Genomic DNA, 17,092 nt, shown 5'->3' on the forward strand with positions numbered 1-17,092 from the left:
AATGTCCTTAGGTCTCTGCAACTTTGCGAATTGATGATTAGTGTGCTAGTAAGGTTAAAGGCATTTATTAATGAGATTTTCTTAGCCATGGACAAAATCTTACGTGTTTACTATGACCTCCCATTAAGAGCTTTGCAACTTGAGCTTGTCTACTCTGTGATGGCTGTTGATTTGTTACTGTAGTCTCTTGCTGTCCCGTCAGGTCCAGGGGCACTTATGTTCTAGGTATTCACAAACAGACTCAAAGGCCCACTGAAATGTCGGAGTCCCAGCCTCCAGCACAGGCAAAGCCATTTGGATGGAAAAGTTTGATACAAGTGGTGAACTCTTCTGTGTGCAAAGCTCTCCTTCTCTTCTCTGAGACTCCAGTTGTTGCCCTGGGTTGGCTGAGGTGCATGCCTCGGCTCCCTGCTGAAATTTTTCCAAGTTTCTTTCCTCCATCCATGACTGCTCCATGACTCTGCTGCAGCTGTTCTAGCCAATGTGAGTCAAAGACCTGATGTAATCTTTTACACCTCTGGAAAGAGTGGGAAATCCGACCAAACGAGACAGACATTTAATATGCACTTGGCAAGGCCGCAAAGGACAGTGCCTGTTGCTTGCACCACGTTCCTGATGCTCATTTCTGAATTCAGAGCAGTTGGCATAGAGGGAGATGCCCTGGTCAGTACGGCTCTGCTGGGATGGTGTTGGATGGATGCAGTAAGGCTCTGTGACATGGGCTGGGGCTGCGTCAGTTCCGAAGACTGACGAGGGAAGCAGCAGAGCAGGCCCTTGTACTGTATCTTAGCATTTGAGGAACCTGATTGAATCTCAGTCTGCTTCTGTGTGTGCAGGTGTCAGCTTTGACTGGTTTCACCTCCATTTGCTCCTGGGAAGGTGTTTCTTAGTTCCACTGTTTCCCTGAACATTGGTAGTGCAGCACGTAGCTATTAAATCATAGTCCTTGTGAGCTCCAGGTTAAGATTATTTGAACACTGAAGTTTTGTTTGAAAACATGCTGCCTGGGGAGCATTTTACACCTAAGATAAAACACGAGTGATCTTTAATCTGTACTGTCTGCTTCTTAGATAGTTAATGCTTAAAATCATCATTTTAAGGGGCTTGGGATGGGACTGCTAAACAGGTTGCCACCTCTTATCATGTAACATGGTTGTGATCAGCACCTGCATATCAGACTGTGTCATTCCAATTGTAGGCAGGGGAAAGGAATATTCTGAGTGAACCCCACAGTTATAAAAACTAGTTTCCTACAGTTAATTTCACCTTGATCTACCCTCTTCACCTTCTACCAAAGCCTGTATTTGTTAATCTTCTTAACAGGCTGTAAAGTCCACATTGTATTTTTTTCCCCTTTTCCACCATTTGGGAAGAAGGAGGCTGAGGGCTTTTAAAAGGCTAAAAAATCTGGGCATTATTTTAGTATACCAATTCTATTTGAAAGATTTGGCTGTGCATATTAAATGCTTTCATTAGAATTTCCTACAGCACCCAGAAGTATTGATGCCAGCCTGAAGAGGACACGTGCAATATGTAACATCCAGGAGCTATTAATGGTCTCCGACTTCACCAGCTGTGTATCTGATTATGAACTGGTGTTCCCAGTGCCATGCGTGGCAATTTTGAAATGAAATTCCTAAATCATTTCCCCCTGCTCTACGCAGAGGGAGGAAAATGCATCATCTCTGAATGTCTCTTGCCCACACCTCTTCTCTTTCTTGGCAGCCTTTGAAGGTCACCTTGAAACTAATGCTGCAACTCGGGAGCTCCTCCTGCCCTCCTTGGTTGCCCAGCTCTTCGCAGGAGAGCCACGTTACTGCCTCGCCAGGTGACTCCCCACTGGTGGTTTACCCTTCTTTGCAGCAGCCCAAAGAAATCCAAAACCAGCTCGTGACTGCCTTCTCGTGTGCCATGAGAAGCATCAAGCAAAAGGGATTTCCCCTCCCCACTTATCCCCCACCAGGGGCTGGAGAAGAAGGAGGCAGAGAAGAAACTGCAAATCTACAGCCTGTTGCATGTCCCCATTCTCTGGGGACCCCACCACAGGCTGGAGCACCCACGGCTCTGTCCTCTCCTCATGCCCACCTTGATAGGAGCTCCAGGAGGGAGACACAGATGCTGGCTAGACCCTCTCTCGCCGTGCTGGGGAGTCCTTAGAAAGAACCTTGGGGGTCCTCTTCCCCTTAGGATGCCCGAGCATTGCAGAAGAGTGGATTGGGGATGTCTCTTACTTAGTTTCTTTGAAATAGTCATATTTGCCTCTTCGCCTGATTTGTACAGAGGTACTTCCCATTCCATTGCTGCCTGTTGTCCCTCAGTGGTGCCACCACTTTGTTGGCTCTGGGGTTTGTTTGTTTTTTTTCATTTTACTTTGACAACTTTGTCTTGTGGGCTTTGTATAGATGCTTTGTGCTGTAATCCCGCCCTCCTTCCCCTCCCCACCCCCCCGCCAATATTTTTGCTCTGGTTTTGTGTTCTTTCTCTTCCTTCTCTCCATCCCCTTCAGCCCTATGCTATCTTTCCTCCATGCTCTAATTTTTATTCCTCCTTGTTTGTCTTATCCACGTTGAGCTGAAAACAGTAACATGACCTGACAATTTTTACGTCATTCCAAGGTTTTTATGTACTTACATAAATCTCTTCATTACTTTTTTATTGTTTTGTCATATATAGGTTTTAGTTTTTCGTCTACCCTATTAGTCTGGGGATCAGTTTTAGTCTACTATGTTTTATTAGTAGTAAGGGGAACAAAATATCTCCTTTTTCTTTGTTGGTTTGGCACCATCTTCAAATTACCCTTTTTTTCTCTGTTCCACTACCTCTCTTCTTTCCCTGGAGAGTCTGCTTTATGTCAGACCTTCTGCTGGTAGTGAACTGGGTATGATTTCATCAGGCAGTAGGCAAAAGTGTGCCCCACTGCAGAGGAAGAAGTTGTTTTCCGTTGTTATTCTATTTGGTTTTTTTCTAGCTTGGGGAGCGTGGAATGAGCTGAGCCACCATTACCCTAGGGACTGTGAATCTGTCTTTCCTTCCGTTAAATTTGGTGGCTACACCTGAAGGTTCATCTTGAAGGAGGATTTGTTGTAGTCATGTTGATAAAATTGTACTGGTGTAGTTAAACAGCTATAGTAATGTATAGTAAATGTAAATAAAATGTAATGCACAGGCACAGCAGCTTTGGAATAACACAAACTACATCAGGGAAAAAGCTGACCATCTACCCAGCAATTATTGTATCGATAGGGGTGTGCTCCCAGAGGAGTTTTTTTCTAGTTTAACTTTATTAAGTTTCAAACCACATCTTGTCCCAGAATCTCCTCTCTCCCCCATGTAAACAAGCCTGAAAATAGTGGTCTGGGCCTTCAAGCTGTTGTTTACTTCAGTGTATCTCTGTTAGAGGCATAGAACCATGACTATTTCAGGATCATGACCCAATGTTTTTAGGTGTCTCTCATGTTATATAACTTCGATTTTTGGATGATGGTGCCTATTGAATAAAATCAGGTTTTGTACAGCAAATGTTAAGACGTATCCAGACGTCTTGAAGTAGTTTACAGAAAAAGGAGTGAGTTGGGAGCAATGTCCTGACTCTGTAAGGGCTAGCAATAGACATTTTATCACTTAGCAATAATCCAAGCTTTTCCGACAATGTTGGAATCTATTTTATTGAAAAAGGATCTTGGCAAGGACACTGGGAATTGCTGCAGAGTCTGTCAAAGTGACATTATGAGAGGATCTTGGTTCTTTGGGACCCTTTATTGCATGGAACATCTTATGAAATACTCTGTGTGAAGGGCCAAAGTGAAATGTTATCAAAGCAGCCTAACAATTTTATATGTCCACTGGCTGTCCATTTGGCCCAGTAGGAAATAAGCTGTGCACGGGGCAGGGGAAAGGGAAAGTAGGTCTACAAGTGCAGCACAGAGACAAATGTTAAAATAGGTCAGATTATCATGTAATGTCACATGGAAAGGCGTTAGCTGTTAAATATTAAATTACTTACAATTAAAATAATTCAAATTTTGATTTCTGAGGCAGAGAAGTAAATTGCAAAACTGGAAGGTTAGTGCTTGAAGTACCTCAACTTATTCTTGCTACAGATCCAACTTTTCTCCTGCGTCAGTGGCATTTTATTTGCTTTTGCCGAATAACTAATGCAATTGGATCTGCATCAGTAGTGAAGAACAGAATCAAGTTTGTGAAACGACCGTAATTTTCCTCATGTTCATGCCTTAGCAAAATGTTTACACAAATACACTGTTTGGAAGCCCTCAGGTAGCCCCTGATACCCCTTTGATACACCACTATGTTTATGTGTGGTCAGAGGACCACTCTGGGCGTTGCATTTGGCGTGTTTCCCCATCCCGTGCCTGTTTTGAACTTGCCATTTTGAATACTGGGTTTCCGCAGGCAGCTGTTTGCGCGATTCGCTGTGGCTGGCACCCCCAAAATCCACCGAAAGGCCGCCCCTGCCTGCCGGCTGCTGCCGGAGGGGTCGGAGCAGCAGATCGCGCCGAGGCCAGGGGACAGGCGAGTGTTGCTGGCATTTCACTGTAAGGTCTCTGCTGGATTAAAAAGGCTTCAGGTGAGGAGAGCGTGATCAAGAATTAGAAATATTAAAAGTGGTGCCTCCCCTTGCTTTTCCTACCTTTTTGCCCTTCCTGCTTTGCCTACAGGACACGAAGCATTTGAATCCCACAGATGATTGCTCATGTATTTGCATTTTCATTTGCTTGGTTTATAGCAAGGTTGTTCCAGCTTTTGGGAGGGGCAGCTAGCAGAGACGTACAGGCACTGCCATTGTGTTTTATTGTTCCAGTCCATTTTTCCCTGTGAATGCAGGTGGGAGTTTTTCTGTGGGTTGCTTTTGTGGTTTTGCTTTCTCTTTCTCCTAAGCATTTATAACCCTTTTATTGTCAGTCTTCAATCATTTTTGATAGATCAATATATTTACTTCAGTGATGGCTCATCCTACAGTTAAGCTTGTATTTTTTTCCCCTTTGTTTATAGGGGTTATGAATAGATTCAGTGGGTTGTATCTCTTCTGTGCCTCTGTTGTTGCGTGAGGATCAAGTCACTTGATCTTGCCCCAATGCCTATATATTTAGAAGGAATATGAAGTGTTTAGATTGGTCTGCTTTTCAATCTACTTATTTTACCTTTTTTTCTAGATAGACTTTGAGCAATTAAATTTTTTGTTCAGAAATTGTCTCCTCAGAAATTCTAAGTATGACTGCTGGTGTTTCATGTACACTGGAACGTTTGGAGGGAAGGGCTCTAGGGAACCGCTCCAGCAGACTCCAGAGATCCAGAGGGCTTGGGGAATAACATAGCACGGTGGTGCTGGATGAGAGCATTTACTCACACAACTCAGAAATGAGGCAGGTTTGTGGGGTCCTGAGGTCTTTAACCAAGCAGCTACGACCAAGACAAACAGGAGATGTTCTTGGGCCTACATCTCGCTCATGTCCCTGGACAGCCAGATGCGGGCCTGGGACAGCTGTTCAATGCAGCTGTGAAAAGAGCTCAAAAGTGTGCAGCATGCACGTGGGAGCTGGGTCCTGGCGTCGGTGTGATACGCTGTGCCCTGGCTGCCTTCAGGAGGAGGAGGTGGGTGAACAGGACCTGCTGCTCGATAGTGAAAGAAAGAGTACGTCCATGTGAGAAGAGAGAGCTACATGTACCTCTGTCCTCAGGGATTTGGGTTGTTGCAGGATACGGTGACATATATGCCATTTGTTATACAATTGCCCCCTTCTCCCCCCGCGGCTGCAAAAAAGGGAGCAGCAGAAGAAGCATGTTTGTTACAACTGATAATATGTACAGTGTGGTAAATGGAAAATAGGTCAGCTAGGCAGTGCTCTTAGTGATATTACTGCTTGGAACATGATCTGTGACTTATGACTGCGCATTAAATATTGGAGAAAAATCCCTGAACGTGCGTGGACTTCAACGAGGTTTAATAATTTAAACCAGGTGAGCATATTAGCTGTTTGTAGGATGTTATCCACATAGTTGCCTTACCAGAGCCATATACGTCCTGTTTTTCAGTACGTCCAGTTTAGGCTGAAATAATTTGCCATGTTATGAAAGTCGTGACTCAACTACTTCTCAGGAGCGTGTTGTCCATTTGTAACAGCAAATTTTCCTGGAAGTCATTACTTTGGAGTGCCATTGTCAGCTGTACACATCACTCCTGCTCCTCTCGTCCTTTGTGGCGCGGATTTGCCTGTTGTTGTTAGTGAGGATGTTACCGCTGACACACAAGCTATCAGGTTTTTCCATTCGTTTCTTTCTTTTCTATCTCTGTTGAATTGCAGTTTCCTTTGTCTTCTGCGTGGTGCACTGAAAGAGGTTAGGAAATTTATCATGGTTATTTTTAATGGGTTTTTAAAGTCTGGCACGACACAGATTGAATTGATTCAGGAAAATTTCCTGGAGCTGCAGCATTTTTTTACTATTAAAAATATTTTTATCATTGCAGTTTTTCTGTAAGAAAATACATCTATTTTTTTCCTTCTAGTCCTATAACAAAGCCCTGCTTTCTAATGTTTCCACATGGTCAGATATTAGCCATTTCCCTAGATAATTTAGTTTGGTCATGTGTACGGCTAGCGTTTTTATTGTAAAGAGTTCTGCTAGTGCTTTCTTGATAAATGCATAAAGCGTTGGGAAATGGCTTTTATTGGGCTTAGTGTGCATTTAGTAATGCATTAACAAAATTAAATGATTTGTGCATATAGGTGTAGATCTTGGGAATGTACAGAAAAAGTACACGCTACTGTAGGTATGCAGGGATTTTAAAAAATTAATCTTTCCCGTGTGCGTTTTGTATGCTGTAGCATAAAAAAGTACGTTCCCAGGAGCTCAGTAGGTGGTTACTATCCTTTTTTTCCTTTGTTTCAACATGTTTTTTTTTTTTTTTAAGGCAGATTGGGAAAGAAAAGCGAGTCCCAGCGACTGTCCCTCTCGTGGCCAGTCTGGCGAAGCTTTGCTTGCTGGCTAAGGCTGTCCAGTGTTGGCTGGGATCTGCGTCTTTGTTGCACGCAGACCACCTGAATGGGTTGCCCATTGCTTCCCGCTTACGAAACCCTGCTTTCATTTGCTTAAACTTCAGGTACCCTCAGGCTGGTAGCCATGACGAAGTTGAAGTGTCTTGTTTCTTGCTCAACAAAACAGTATGTGCATGTGTAGTTATGCAAAACTCATTTTGGCTTACTGGTTTCACCATGTTATGTTTATGATGCAAAAAGTCAGTACATCGAGTCCTATACTTTATTAAGGAATTAATATTAAGACAGTATTATTTCAGAAATGCATGCGTCTGCGTTAACATAAACAGACAAAAAGGAATTAAAAGGGAGGGTGTGCAATATATTGTAACTCTTATTGATTTAAGATCAAAATGCCAGTAAGAAGGAGTAGACTGAAAGAAAATTATGTATACTTTTATTTCAAACACATGCAAAAATAAACTATTGTATCGTCCACCACTGCTGATTGTTTTTACAGGAGGCAGATGAGCTGTCCTGCCTATGAAGAAATCAAAGATGAAGTGCAGAATTAAAACAAACAGAAGCTGCCTACTGATTTTGAATACCTTTTTTGAAGATATGTATGAGGACATGACTTTTCAGCAGATAGAGATACTCAGTGTTTTCTGAAAGCCTTTTCTTTCCTTCAGGGCTAAAATGGCTAACCAAAACCGGAGATGTGAAAAACTCTAGTCACACCTGAGTCCTGGCCATGATAAGTAAAGTAGATATGAGATGAAGGTTGCAGAAATAGAGGCTTTTCTTTGTATCCTGATGTCAGGTCTTAGGGAGGAAAAATAATACAAATCTCAATTTTTCCTGTGGTCAGAAATGCTTTATGAGGGGCAGAATTCAGATCACACGGGTTTTGTTTTAGTCATCTTGAAGCGCATTTGCTTATATGAAGTTTAGTGATGGGCGTGTAACTAGCAACTTTATTACCCTTGTGGTTTTATTATAGTCAAGCTGTTTTATAGCTTGCTGTATCTTGCAATGTTGTAGTGTCACAAATTATATCTAAATCCTTTGACCTCCTTCCTGTTTCATTTTCTCCGTATGGTCGCACATATGCTCTCCTCTTTTTGTCCCCTGTCCCCATATTTTCCTTGGAGCCTGCAACATGACACGTGGATGCTCTCCTGCTTTCTGGGACATGGAGGACCCTCCCTGGCTTCGTGGCCACCCATTTGGATAGGTCCCCCCCTGCTTTACTAGAAAGCAGCCCTGCACTGCACGCCGCTGTCCTGCGTGTTCTCTCAGCCGTATTATTCAATGTAGCATCGCAGTCATATCCCTCATCTTCTTCAAGTGCGCTGCTCTGTCTCCATTTATCTTGTAGGAAATGGCTGTAGCCCTGCCAGGGTAATACTGCCTGTTGTTTCCCAGAAATTGCTTACCTGTCTGTCGAGAGAGGCTGCTTAGAGCTGCTGACTAGAAATCAGGATAAGCACGGAGAAGATCCCTCTCCCTCACTTACGTGGCGGGGGGGGGGGGGGGAAATGATGGAGAAAAGGCTGCCCTTGTTCAGCCTGAGTAACGTTGTCTGCTTATCCTTCTCAGCCATCTTGTAGCCTCTTTTTTTTTTTTCTTTCACTGCACTGATAAAAATAGGTAGCACTGTTGAGTATAAATAAGATACTCATACAAATCCATACAAATGAACACTGTGTAGATGGTTACAAGTAAAGTTTGGAGACACAGAAAGTTTGCTGTCTCCCAGAGGTAGCCTTCGCTAGAAATAGTGATCCAGTGTTCTGGAAATAGTAACCTGATGGTTTTTCTCTCAGGGTATGGCTAAAGAGTACTTTGGTATTGAATTAGGTGCAAAGAGCCCGAGATGAGACTGCTCTCACGCCATGTCTCACAAACCCACGGAAAGGCTGGGCACAGAAAAACGCTGAATCCCACGGGAAACATCTGCTGCACCATCGCGTGAGGTCAGTCAGGCATACCGTGCTTTAACGAGCACAGGCAAAACAAGCTTTGGTGAAAATGTCGCAGTCTAAACACGGGTAACAAAACACAGACTGATACGCTCCCAAGCTTGGTGGGAAACACCATGGGAAAAGATTTAGAAACCTGGCTGTGGCGATCTTGCTGAGGCGAAGAGTTATGAGTGCTTTCAGCATCGTCCAGTAGCAACAGCACCGTGCGCCCAAGTGGGAGGAGGGACCGGTTTCTTATTGATATCACAGTACTTCTCCTTTCCAGAAGCATCCTATGAAAACAGTTACCCTATTTACAGCTTTCAGTTCGCGTTAATGAAGTGGAATACTGATGTAGCTAATCAGCGCTAGCGGTATGATGCAAGCGGAGCGGTGGTGGCAATCATCGTAGCCCAGTTGCTGGGATAAAAATAACCCCCGCCAGCCCTGGGAAGTGGCAGCTCCCCAGCTGTAGAGGGGCACAGCCCGGGACCCCGCAGCTCCACACTGCCTTGGCACCCGGCTTCTCCTGCAGCCCGCGTGGAGCAAGAAGAGAAACGATTCCGTTATCCCTGTCCATCCCCTTTGCTGCTTCTCTTCCCAGCCCCTGAACCTGGGCATGAGTTTTTGTACTTGCACTTGGATCTGGACTCAGAAAACCAAATGGATGTAGATGGCTGAATATGTTTGTATAATTCAGAGGTGGTGGGTCTTTTTCCCTCTTTGTGGCACTTTGTGAGCTTAATTTAATCCCTGTCATTCCTTATATGTGTCTAAATGTCATCTACTTCGTTTCATGAATGAATTAACACAGCCATGCAGAGTCTGTGTCTCCCACTCTGCTCGCTTGGAAGGGGGAAGGGATTAGTGAATGTGTGTGACACCCTCAAGTTGCTAAACCCCAGTCGGGGTTAGAGATGCCCAGAAATACATCTCGTTTGCACCCTGGTGTAAGGTACTTGGAAGACTCTACCAGCTCTGTAGCTTGTAATGGGCCCAGTCAGCCCTCCTTCTCCTTACTGTCAATCCTAAACATATTACTTTTGTACCACGAGTCTCTTGCTGCACCTGACAAGCGAGGAGCTCCTTTAAAAATAGCTGTGCTGTTAGTGGTGGGAAAAAATAAATAATCCCACAATTTTCTTTCTTTTTTGATACTTTCTTAAGCACATCGGAAAGCAGAGGTCTTTTGGCAAGGTGCAAGTCTGAGATAGCGCGGAGGTTCTTGGTATGTAGAAGATGGCATTTTTAATCCCGGCTATGTGGACAAAGAGGTGGATGCATAGCAATACAGAGCAGCACGGAAAGTGTGCAGGAGTGTCTGGGCATCCTGGTTACATGATATTTTTAATACAGTCAGGAATTAAATTAATAGTTCTATGTGCTTATTTTAAAGCTTTTGCGACACGAAAACGAGCATAGTTCATCAAAAAAGGAAACGAGGGACAATTTATTCTTAAATAGAAATCACTGTGGCCATATCTTCTTTTTCATGACTTTATACAAGGGGTTGGATTAGTCTCTGGTGAGGGGGGGGGGGTCGTGTGTGTGTGTGTGTTGTCAGAGCTGTGCTTTGAAACTTTTCTCTGTGCCTGAGACTGCTCAGTGCTACCAGGGCTTCATTTTCACGTGCACTAGGTTCACCTGGTTCTAGGGTACCTGTTTCTAGGCTGTTGCGTGTTTTTGTTGTTGGTTTTTTGTTGTTGTTTTTTTTTTCTTAAGTGGTAATGTGTGCATTTCTTGGTTCTCTAATCCGGAGATACTCAGCTTGTCAGTGCTTTATAAAAATAGTCTGGGAAGGTCCCCTGCCAGCTAGAGTCCCAGCCCAGGACGCAGCAGAAGTGGCACAGGAGTTATTTCCCGACTTTCCAACAGACTTCCTCCTGCCTGGAGAAAGCTGGCGTGGGATTTCCAGGTGTACATGGCAGCTGAGGAGCTCTGTTTTCACAGGGTGTCAGCATTAAAAAATAGAAAAAAAAAAAAAAAAATAGGTGCCTGCTGGCAATTCCTGGCTCCTCTGTACCTGCCTGTGCCCCAGTCCCTCAGTTGGAAAATGGAGGATGTTTGTTCTCCCCACTGTTTGTTGCTCCAGGTTATTTAAATTGTAGGCTACGCAGGCCTAGAATAAGCCTTCTACTTATGTGTAACTCCTGCCAAATTAGTGCCCAGGGCGCTTGGAGGCCTCTAGCTGCTAATACAGCACAAACAATAACGGGACTCGTGGTACCTGACAATTTTTTGTCCCCTCCTTTCCTTTCCTCTCAGCCCAAAGGCCGTGTTTCGGCTTTGCAGCTGTTCGTTACGTGTCGCTTGGTCCTACAGAGGCTGAGTTGCCTGCAAGAGGTGGAAGGGGAGAGTGCTCGTGACAAATCAATTTGCTGACCTCTGAAGTAATTAAGCAAGTAACGCCAGTCTTGAGTCTGATTTTAAACAAGCAGTGTGCTGTTCTTTGTTCACGTTTCTCTGCCTGCAGTGAATGGGTGTCTCTAAACAAAAGAGAAACAAAAGAGGCAGAGTGATCGAGGACTTTTTTTTTTTTTTTTTAAGGAGAAGTCTCCTAAGAAAATTAGCCTTTTTCCTTGAATCTCTGTGTCTTTGCATACCTCTCCTCCCCCCCCCCCTTTTTTTTTGGTTCTTTGTTCTTTGCTCTTCCCTGAGGAAGACAGAGATAATAAAATTTTCTAGTTTTATGTAGCTTTCCAGATGATCTTTGTGTATTTTACCAGACTGCAGCATAGAAAACAAATCCTTGTTTATTGTCCAACAGCATGTATGTGTTTTATGATTAGTGTGACGTGTTTGTAATACCCGGGACTGATAAGAGATAGGGAGATCAAAGTCTTCTGTGAATTGACAGCAGCACTATAAACAAGGTGAAAGGGTTGCAGGTGTTTCCCACATGGGTGTTACGCAAAAACATATGGCCCTTTGCCATGATGTACTGCGTCCTGCACAGCAAGGCAACGTTGCTGTGAGCTTTGCTCAGAGAGCGTGTCTGTGGCTCGGGACCTGGGGGATGCTGTCAGCAGCAGATGACCATGCAGCGTGACCAGAGCAAACTTGGGGCCACAGAAATGCTAATGCTAAATTGGTCCTTCAAATTAAAAGTAGGCAGTTGATCTGCTACATTACCTAAGAACAGAAATCTGCATTCCCAGGGGGTCCCTGGCAAACATTGGAAAGGGAGATGGTGTGCTTGGGTGTTGCAGGAGGGACTGAGCAGTCCAAGGTTCCTCTCGTCTTGCCACTCCTGCCACACCTCATGGTTGGACTCAGCAGCTCATCTCGGGCATCTCCTACCTCGTGGGGTAACTTCTGTGGCTGTGGCAGGCACTAGGTCTAGGCTGAGACACCTGGGCCATATCTCAGCAGAAAGCAATGGTGGGGCATGCGCAAAACAGCAGAAATTGTTGCTGGATTGGCGCTTCTTCTCCTTCGGATAAAAGAAAAGACACGTTTACTAAATGTCTAAATCATTTCAAGCAGGACCACCACATCCTGGGTGAAACCTGAACACGAGGCAGAAGTCTCTGTCCTTTTCATTAATTGCTGTAAGAGTGGTGCTTCTCTGCTCTTACAAACTAAACCGCTGCAGCTGAGTGTGTTGGATGTTTGTCACCTCTTCAGTTATTACAACACTCTGAATGCAGATTAACTTTCTTTGCTCAATATACTAGAACATAACTACCCCCTTTGGAAAACCTGCTGAAGGGTGGCCTACCTTTTCCATAACTTGTGGGAGTAAATCCGTGCCCTTTGAACCCTTCTGAGAAACCTTCTGCGTGGCCCTCGTGGGGACGGTGCAGCACAGGGCTGCCTGCTTCCGCCCGCTGGGGCGACGGCTCGTCGTCCGCCTTTCCATCTGCGTGGAGGAAGCTAACGATGTCCTCGTGCACGTGATAGACTGGTACCAGGTCTTCCCAGTCTCACCTTCCAACGGAGGTGAAGCTGCTGGTCTAAAACCATGGATTTTTTTTCTCTATTTTAGAGGGATGCAGTTTAAACTGAAATTTAATAGAAATTGCCTCAACAGCGTAACTTAAATAACTGAGGCCTCACCTACACATGAAAATTACACCCATGCATGGGTCATGAAATTTATTTTTACCTGTATGGCAGTGTTACAGCAGATTCCCATGTGGACAGAGGTGCATCGCTCTGAGGATGCCGTACTGCATTCATGAATGTCATCTTCTGTCTCTACAGGGTTGAGCTAGATAGTCCTGAGCGTTTGCGTTGCACCCTGAATGCTCTACATGAAAATATTACAAAGGGTTGGTTGAAGCAGTGTAATGGTACTGTATCACTGTAGTTAAAGTCCGGACTTTTGTGTGTGGACGAGGCCTGTGAAAAGATAACCTAGAGAAAGTTAATAAAAAGTGCTGTCCTCAATTATTCATTAATCCATTTGTAATGCACTTGCCGGTAGGCTTTTGTTTTTTTTCAAACTCATATTTATTAAAATCTGACAAGAATATCGGGTTTTGTTCAATAATAAATCTGAGTCTGTGTGAGGCTGGTGATATCCTCATGTAGTAATACAGAATCAAAATGAAGTTACGTGGCAGGGGTGAATACGTTATTTACTTGGGAAGAATAGATTATTGTTCAGGAGGATTTTATCTTTTACTTGCCATTTTGGAACAAGAAAAAAAAAATCTAGTTGGGAGATACCTTCTTGGTTTGTGACTGAAGCCTTGATCCTGCAAAAGATTTTAAGTATGTTAAAACTCAGGCATATTTCTGTTGCTTTTGCAGGTTCTAAACCTATGTTTTCTAAATGAAATAGCTGAAATGATCTTGTGTCATACTTAGCTGTTCTTGTACTTCTTCCTTAACTTTGGGGGAAGATTATGAAAGTCATGCTCCTAACTTACGGATTTTGACTTCCGAAGCACGTCAATACACACCCTCCTCTTCTTGTATCTTAGAAAAATCTGGAAAGATTATATACAAAAAGTAGGACAAAGTAAAATCTCTCTCCCTGGCTTTTTTCCAATTTGGGATACAATAAAAGATGGTAGAGTGTGTGTGCTTTACAGCAGTCATTCCTTAAAAGCAGGTACCATTTTGCTTAAAAAGCAATTTAAGATATTTTTTCATTATTTTCAGTTTGTCACAAGCTTGAGAAGTGGGCCTGTGTGAACCTGAGGAGGTTCAACAAGGCCAGTTGCAGGGTCCTGCACCTGGGCTGGGGTAACCCCCTGTATCAATACAGGCTGGGGAATGAGGGGATGGAGAGCAGCCCTGCCGAGAAAGGTTTAGGGGTACTGGTGGATGCAAAGCTGGACACGAACCAGCCATGCGCGCTTGCAGCCCAGTAGGTCAACCGTATCCTGGGCTGCATAAAAAGAAATGTGGCCAGCAGGTCGAGGGAAGGGGTTCTGCCCCTCTGCTCCACTCTGGTGAGGCCTCAGCTGATTTCCTGCGTCCAGCTCTGGAGCCCTCAGCACAGGAAGGACATGGACCTGCTGGAGCGGGTCCAGAGGAGGCCATGAAAATGATCGGAGGGCTGGAGCACCTCACCTATGAGGAAAGGCTGAGAGAGTTGGGGCTGTTCAGCCTGGAGAAGAGAAAACTCTGAGGAGACCTCACTGTGGCCTTCCAGTACCCGAAGGGGGCCTATAAGAAAGATGGTGACAAACTTTTCAGCAGGGCTGCTTGTGACAGGACAAGGGCTAGTGGTTTTAAAGTAGGAGAGGGTAGATTTAGACTGGGTATAAGGAAGAAATTTTTTACACTGAGGGCGGTGAAACACTGGACCAGGTTGCGCGGGGAGGTGGTAGGTGACCTGCCCCTGGCAACACTCAAGGTCAGGTTGGACAGGGCTCTGAGCAGCCTGATGTAGTTGAAGTTGTCCCTTCTCACTGCAGGGGGGTTGGACTGGATGACCTTTAAAGGTCCCTTCCAACCCAAACTATTCTAGGATTCTGTGATTAATTTTAGGAGATCTTTTTTTTTTCCCCTCCTCTTCTTCCTCCTTCTCTGCCCTCATTTATAACTGGATAAGGAAAGGAAAAACAGATGCCTATAGATAGAAAGTTAGAGAAGAGTAAATAGAAAGAGCTTAGCTGTGGAAGTAGAACTGGGAGTTCAGGTGACTGGTCTGAGTTGGAGGATGATGAATAGACTTGTTTGCGTAAGCTTGGCTTGTGAGTCACTTTCTCATAAAAGCAGCTTGAGTAGAAGATGCTCCTGTCCCAAATTTTAGTCCTGAATGCTTTCAGGCAAAGTGCACTGTGACATAAGGGGCTCTGACTGTGAGCACTGTCCTGTTATTCCAGTGGACCAGAGCTGGAGCTCTGCAACTTCCCAAGTTTGAAATAACCTGTCTCTCACACACCTACACCCACGTGCTTTGCAGGAGGTGTTGTGTGGTGCCTCTTGGTGGTCAGGGTTAAGCTGTCTTTGTAGATGTAATCAGCTTCTGATTCATATTTGGAGTTTGATGCTAGGAATCTGGTCCCTTTGAAAAGCTGTGTGTTGGAGGACTATCAGTCACTAACCATTGAATGAGTCAAGGAACTTGATAAACTTGGAGAGGGGAAGGTAAAGCCAGGTGTGAACATGAGAGGTTGGTATTCATGGCTGATCATCCCAGGTAGGTTTGGAGCAGCACACGTCTTCATATTGGGAGCTCGCTTTGCCTCTGTAATGCTAGAGAAATTGTACAAAGTAGATGAGAAAGGGGCATGCAGAGCATTATCATCTTTTGCCAGACTGTGATCAAAGCAATCTTTAAAATGAGGCCTTGTCTCTGTCTCATGCACCTATTAGGATTCTGAAGGAAAGTTTGACCATTAGCAGACAGCTGCTTTGCTGAGGTTTAGCAAACTTGGAAAGGTGAAAAAGTAAACCTCTCTTTTAATACAGCCTGTATCTAAGTTTCGAGTGGAGCCCATGGGTTGGATTTGGGAAATAACAGCTCCTTCTTGAAACCCACCAGAGAAGAAAAGAAGATCTCTTCCTTACTGAAGAAAATTATTTTCTTGTTCTTCTCTGCCATTTGTTTGTTATGAGTTTTGGTGGTACGGGGGTCAAGGTGGACTGTGAAACCCTGCTTTGGAATCAAGATATTTGTCTGGCTTGTTTGCCCCTGGTGAAATCAGTGCTGCAGCAGCTTCATTGCCATGGGAACCTCCAGTTACTAAATTTAATTCAGCCCAGGGTTTGCTTGTCTGTTCTGTTGCTGCAGTGTAGACAGGTGATAAGCAATATATTGATATTAAGCTATATCACACCAGAATGGTTAGGCATTGATATTACCACGGTATTGCAGCATCTGTGGTAGGACTCTTGTGTCCTGCGCTGAGCTGCCCGGCCCTCATGTACCTCCTTCTAGCCTCCTCTTCCTCTCTCCTGCCAAAGCAGCGGTAGCACCTCCTGCATAGTCTTTCTGGTCCAGCAGTCAGCAAAGGTAGGGTCTGCAGGCAACCCCTGCTTGCTGGTGGAACTCTGTCCTTGCTCTACAGAGCAGCTGGGCTGGGGGGAATGCTGCTGGAGAAGGGAGCTCTCCATCCCTAGGAGTTGTGGGGTTGGGGTTGGTCCCAGTACGTCTGCGGCATCCACAATGGTGTGAAGTCCCCTGAGGACAGACTCTGGCTCCAAAGATCAGGTTAAACTGGAAACGAGCAGAGAGTGAGAGGGTCCTATCACCCAGTCGTCTTCTAAAGTTTTATTAATTTCTTTATACTTGATGAACCTTTTTTTCTTTTGTTTTCCCCCCCCGTTCTTGTTTCTCCTTTTTTTTTTTTTTTTAAATCTCATTGGTATGACGTTAGGTTCAGATGGTGTCTGTTAGTTGGTGATGTTTGTGGTAATGCAGAGCCTGGGGTCTGATGTGCGCTCGGTTCCAGTGCTGGCAGAAGTGGTGGAAGTGTGCTGTTGCTGCAGCCGCCCTGGGGGTGCTTCTGGAAGGGCTCACTGCAGACAGGGCTTTGGCGTGGGAAGACATTTCATGTGGCTAACTGTAGGATAATCGATTTTGTAGGTCTTTCGTGATTGTTTGGGTTGTTGGTTACTAATGTTTTGCCCCTCTAGTTTGGTTTAGTGATACTACATCACTTTCTACAGAATTCGGAGAGAGCATGGTGTGTAAACCTGGGTGTTAAAATGTTGGCGGAGTATCGCTTA

General features: G+C 44.6%; 1 protein-coding gene across 6 annotated transcripts in view; it reads left to right on the plus strand.

Moving 5' to 3' along the window:
- Positions 1 to 17,092, plus strand: part of TBXAS1 (thromboxane A synthase 1) — a 249,957-nt gene that overhangs the window by 99,893 nt on the left and 132,972 nt on the right. The window contains exon 1 of one of the 6 annotated variants that reach the window (XM_075428431.1): positions 16,253 to 16,376. The exons of the other annotated variants lie outside the window; for them this stretch is intronic. The gene's annotated coding sequence lies outside the window, so the exon portion shown is untranslated. Of the gene's footprint in view, positions 1 to 16,252; positions 16,377 to 17,092 lie in introns of those variants that run through there. 6 annotated transcript variants of the gene reach the window in all.

This window comes from Opisthocomus hoazin, chromosome 8 (assembly GCF_030867145.1).
Source record: "Opisthocomus hoazin isolate bOpiHoa1 chromosome 8, bOpiHoa1.hap1, whole genome shotgun sequence".
NCBI lineage: Eukaryota > Metazoa > Chordata > Aves > Opisthocomiformes > Opisthocomidae > Opisthocomus > Opisthocomus hoazin.